Source organism: Lontra canadensis, unplaced genomic scaffold, assembly GCF_010015895.1.
Source record: "Lontra canadensis isolate GAN:19392208 unplaced genomic scaffold, GSC_riverotter_1.0 scaffold13, whole genome shotgun sequence".
In the NCBI taxonomy this organism is placed as follows: domain Eukaryota; kingdom Metazoa; phylum Chordata; class Mammalia; order Carnivora; family Mustelidae; genus Lontra; species Lontra canadensis.
In genome coordinates this window covers 10,512,256-10,518,255 of record NW_022631007.1, presented here as the reverse complement: position 1 = coordinate 10,518,255, position 6,000 = coordinate 10,512,256, and positions in this window count along the sequence as shown.

Sequence of the window (6,000 nt, the reverse complement as noted above, 5' to 3'; positions counted from 1 at the left end):
AAATCACAAACCCTTCCATAAGCTGAGGACTTGGGGCCAGCCTTAGGCGTGTCCAGGATTGCCTTCAAAGGGAACTGCTTTACAGATGTGGAAACACAGAAAGCAGAGGCGTGAGTGGCCCCTGCTTTCTGATTCCCAGATAAGTGCTCTTTCCAGGGCAGCACCATGGGTCTCTGTGCCCTTGCCCACCCTCCCCAAGCCCACTCAGGCTCTTCAGAGATCCTGCACCATCACAAGGTGACCTCTCTGCTCCCCAGCACAGGTTAGCACCAGCTCACCTGCCAGCCTCCGCCCACTGATCTGCACCTGGTGGGGAACAGATTTAACCCTCTACTGGTCTGTTCTGCCTCATTTGGCCCTCCAAGGCACTCTGCAGCAGGCAAGGAGTTCTAAATAAAGATGGTCCTTCCTAATTGTCGCTCACAGCAGAGCCCATAAACACCTGGGGATTGACGGTGGCAGACACCACCATTGCCCCCAACCCTTGCTTCAAACTAGGGGCAACTGGAGGCTTGGCTACCCCTGGATCAGGAGTGCCGGCAGCACCTACTGGAGATAACAGAAAGCCAGAGTCCTGGCCCAAGATCTTCATCCCAGCTAGGTGAGGGAGCCTTAGCTGCCCTGGGTAAATGTCATAGTAATGCTAGGGTAACTGAGAAGTGTCGTATTGCCACTTACAAATAAGGTCCCATTTCTCTTCAAGTTCAAATAGCAACTCTAAGCCCCCAATATTAGGGGAAAGCGCACTTGTGGCTTGGGTCAAAATTTTTTGTGATAGGGACATCTGGTTGGCGCAGTCGTTAAGTGTCTGTCCTCAGCTCAGGTCATGATCCCAGGGTCCTGGCATTGAGCCCCACACCAAGCTCCCTGCTCAGTGGGGAGCCTGCTTCTCCCTCTCCTGTTCCCCCGTACTTATGTTCCCTCTCTCACTAACTCTCTCTGTCATAAATAAATAAAATCTTTAAACAAAAAATTTCTGATGATAGCATCACACAGGCATTCAAAAAGTGCTGAATTTGAGTAAGTGAGACTCGAGGGGAGGTCTTGGGCTCTGGAAGTCCTGTGTGGCCCAAAGGATGGTGAAGACATGGACTCCAGAAACTCCGGTGAAAAGTGGAGATGAAAGTGTCCCATAAAATGTGAAAGTAGAAACGAACAGCATTTCCAAATTAATGTATTTATTATTTACCTTCTATGGAATTCAAATAGGTATTTAAAAATGACCACATGTGAACCCTACAAGAGACATTTAAACAGTTGCATGCTTACCTTCATAGTCGCTATATGCAAGTTAAATCTTCATATTTGGAAAAATGATTTCTCTTGTGTGTGCATCTTCTTCTTCTTCTTCTTTTTTAAGATTTTATTTATCTATGTGGGAGGGAGAGAGAGAGAGCGAGCGAGCAAAGGGAAGGGAAGAGGGAGAGACAAGCAGACTCCCTGCTGAGCATGGAGCAGGGCTGGATCCCAGGACCATAAGATCATGACCTGAACCGAAGGCAGACACTTAACTGACTGGGTCAGCAAATGCTGTGAGCCTCTTCTCCTCCTCTTCCTCCTCCTCCTCCTTCTTCTTCTTTAAGATTTTATTCATTTATTTGACAGAGAAAGAGAGAGATTACAAGTGGGCAGAGAGGCAGGCAGAGAGAGAGGGGGAAGCAGGCTCCCCGCCGAGCAAAGAGCCAGATGTGGGGCTCGATCCCAGGACCCTGAGATCAGGACCTGAGCCGAAGGCAGAGTCTTAACCCACTGAGCCACCCAGGTGCCCTGTGTCCCTCTTCTTAACGGCCAAGTGAGAGACGCCTCATTCTCAGGGTTGCCTTAGTTTGGGGCACAGTTGGCCTGTGCCGGTGGATCCTGGGGAAACCCAGGTCTGGGTAGGTGGAGCCAATCCAGATTCTTCCATGGAATACGGAAGCAGAGGGGGTGGCATTCCCCCAGAGGCAGTGTCTGGGCTAATGCCTGCTTCCCTGCCACAGCTGAGTGACCCAAGGGCCCAGGGCTAGGGGTCACCCCCAGCATCACATTGCCATCCGTTCTCTCTCTTGGAGAGAAGCTGAGGGAGGTCCCCAGGTGGCTGCCGTCACCCGCAGGCGTGTCCTCGGCAAGTTCCCTGAACTTGGAGCCGCTCCTATTTACATGGGTTAGCTCAGGCTGGTTTCTCTTGCAGGCAACAAAGAGCCCTCCTGTGAAGGGAAGGAAGGTTTCCTGCTCCAGAAGGAGGAAGCTGGTTGTAGGGGGAGGGGAGGGGGGCTCCTGGATGTAGGTGGGACTAGGAGATTCCCTCTCTGTTGGTGGATGAGGAGCAGTATCCTATGGACAGACAAGCCTCAGAGCCACAAGGGTAAGCCTTTTCAGATAATCTCACCTCCGTTCCTTGGGAAACACTGGATTAGGGTCTTTTTTTAGATGTGTGGAGGGAAACCAGTGGCCATAAATTACCCCCGGGGGGCAAGGGGAAGGCACAAAGTCTTCCCTTCCCTGGGGTCCAGGAGGCAGAGCCCTGATGTGGGGGTGGGGGGACCGCTAAGGGCCCCGTCTGCAGAGACCAGGGCAGTCTCCGGAAGCTGCTCTGAGTTCCCTGGGTGCTCGGGAGCCGCCTCTGGTGGGTGTTGTCTCCGCTATGAACACTGAGGCGGGTACCTGGTCCAGATCTGGCCCCTGGCAGCTGCCACCTGAAGGTCAAGGAGGTGATGGGAAATTCCCCCTTCCCCACATCTACAGGGGATTCTCACTGTCCTCAGGTCTCAACTTGGACACACATCTGTCTGGAAAGCCTTCCCTGACTCCGGAAGGAGAAGGTCCCGGGAGAGGCCCTTCCTACATGTCCCCGTGGTATTCTGGCTTCTCACATGGAACTGAGGTGTGTGAGGGTTTTTGGCTACAGGGAGAACTCAGTCAGGTTCCTTTGAGAAAAACAGGTGAGGATGCTAACTATACAATTTTGTAAACTTACGAAAAATTACTGCTTGAATAAGGAAGGAGAGAAGGAAGCTGGGAGGGAAGGAGGAAAGGAAAGCAAGGATGAATATGGAAATAAAGCTCCATTGCAAGGCCCCAACAGACCCACAACAAGACCTCCCTGGACAGGCCTCATGGGGCCTGGAACAGGGCTCAGTGCTTGGAAGGGCTGGAAATTTCCAGAAAGTTTACTGACTCTGCTCTCCCCTTCCAGCCTCTCGTCTCTGTCTCCCGCCACCACCGTCCCTCTGAATGGCCCCTCTCTATGCTGGTCTGTCCCCCCATGTTGATCTCTGGCATCCTGAGGACTGGCCTCCTGTGGGTCAGGAGCTCCCCGCGGATCCAGTCAGCCATGGCGGGGGCATCCTGGGGGCCACACAGGGGGTGACATGATCACCTATGGAGCTACTCCCTCCAGCAGGGGCCTGACAGGTGTCCGGAGGTTCCGCGCATCTGTTCCTGCCCCTAAGCCTGGGGCCACTACCTGTGGTCTTCCTGGAACAGTCACTCCTGTCTGTAGTCTCTGTGGCCACTTTCGGGTGACAACCACAGAGCAGAGTAGTTGTGACAGAGACTGTAGGGTCTGCAAAGCCTCCGATATTTCCAGTGCAGCTCTTTCCTGACTTCTACACAGAGAGGTAAGCCCTTGAGAACTGGAAGCTGTAAGCTCACTTCACACTAAACAACCTGGACATTTTCTAAGAAAGGCGGCCTGCTGCATTTTGACCGATGAATCCACTCCGGGCTGCTGTGGGGAACTGCATGGCCCACAGAAATGGTCAGACACAGAAGCACCTACGTACCAGCAGCAGATTCAAACATCTGGGTAAGAGAGCCAGACACTGCCTGGTGCCCATAGCCGGGGGCTGGAGAGGCCTGGGATTGTGGATTCTGGACGTTACCGAATGGAGCATGGAGATCTCTTTGGGCACCGGTGATGAAGAAAGGCTTCCTGGGAGCTGGAGTCCTGCTGGTCTGGACTGAAAGAGGAGGAAGCCATCGCTGGTAGGGAAGAAGGAAGGCAGTGACTTCATGGGTGCACGGGGCCCCTGGTGCCCCAACGTCAACACCAGGGACAACGTGGAGGGGGTCACATAGTGATTCCTGGGCAGTTTCTGTGGCTGTGGGGGAAGAGGGGTGACCAGCCAGCCTAGGTCCTGTGCCCATCTCAGAGGGGCAAGTGGGAAACCCATTGTGGCACCAAGAATGTCCTGTGGAATTCTGGGAAGGAAATCAAGAGGACTTGGTTTTGGTTTCTTGGAAAGCAAAGCAGGAAGCAAAGGCTCAAGGGACACTCCCTTGTCAGGGAGGGTGACCTCAGGGAGCAGGAGAGAGGGAGAGGGGAGTGCTGCAGGAAGGACAGGCCAGTTCCAGAGTGCCACATGGAGCTGGCCATGGCTTGGTGACAAACCTAGCTGGTTGCTCAGTCTTGTGGGACCGTCCTCTGAGAAGCTGTATAAATCACTGGTTCTCAGCATCATCCTCCAGAGGAGAAAAGGAGAGGAATTTGTCCCCAGGCTCCATCTCACGTTGGTTCCCTTGCCGTTGTTAATTGTCTGGACTTCTGGCTGAGCTAGAGGGGATGCTGTGTCTCATTCCCTAATATCCAGGGAAACCCCGGAGGCAAGAAATGCACAGCGTGGACCAGAGGCCACTGGGTTGTGCATGGAGGAAGCTGGTCCGAGTGCACACAAAAGGGGGGGGGTCTCCGCAGTGGCCGGGGTGGTGGCCAGTGGCCCAAAGATAGGTGAGAGAGGTCCAAAGTAGCCCATGGACATGTCTGATGCAGAGGGAACTTGAGGATATGGGGGGAGGATAAAGCTAGAGTGACCACTGTCATTCTACAGACCAGTGAGGCTCCAGCCTCCAACAGAAGTGGGAACCAGGGTTGATGGCCATTTGCACAAAGAGATAACCAGGGCTGGGGCCATCACCGGGTTGAGGGAAGGTTCACTGTCTCTAGTGAGAACCAAGTCCTTAGCTTCCACAAAAAGAAGAAGCAGAAGGAGCTCCTTTTCGTGGAATCCAAAGTGGACTTCAGAGGTTGCTCTGCAAATATGGCATTAAGCTAAAAGAAGGCATGATCTCCTGGACGCTTGTTTTCTGGCCTGTAGTAGAGAAATTCTTAAACAGAGCACTTGGGTGTTGTGGTGGGGATCGCAAGATAAACAACGAGGGTTAAAATTGTGCCAAAAGATCTGGAGGGCTGGGAAGTAGATGATGGCAGAACACCTGGAAAGAACCAGGAGCTGCCCGTCCCCGGCCCACAGCTGGAGGGAAGAGGGAGGGTTTGTTCTCACCATGTGCTCTGCTCATCTCACCATATCCTGCTCAAACCCCAGCCTTCCCCTCCACGTCAGAGCCACAAGTCATGGAGCCCAAGGAGCTGGGTTGCATCTCTTGGCCTCAAGGTCGGGTGAGGAGAGGGTGGCCCATGGTGGCTGTGTGTGGGGCTTGGTCACCCTCTCCCTGTGCAGGAAGGTCAAGCCTTTCGCTTGATGGGAAGTTGGCCAAAGTCAAAAAGAGAGGTGAAAAGAGCGACACAGGAGACACGCTATAGGCTCCCCCGCTGTGCTCGAGAGCCTGTGTTTGTGTCTCGGGCTAAGTGCAGGTGTATCAGGCCGAGGCTGGCTGGCAGTTCCGTGTGCTCCCAAGGGGGAGGGCCAGCATCCAACTCATCTGTCCCTATTCCCCAGACAGCGCTCGGCACACAGCAGGGCTCCAAACCATTTGTTGAATGAATGACTGATATCACCTCCTCACGTTTTCTTTTTGGTTCCATCCCAGCCTGTAGCCAGGGTAGGCTGACTGATGCACAGAGAAACTTCTTTTAACAGCTAGGAAACCCGTGCCGACTCTCTCTGTGAGGAGACGGGAGTGGAGGTAGTGCTGGGGCTTCCTGAAGGCTCCAGACTCCCGAGGACAAGCAGTGTGCAGTGTTTTCGCCTGTGGTCCTCGTGCTTCCCCCCTCACTCCCCGCTCCCCGACACGGCCACCCAACGAAACTGCTGGAGGACAGCTCTCCTAAGCCAGGCCATC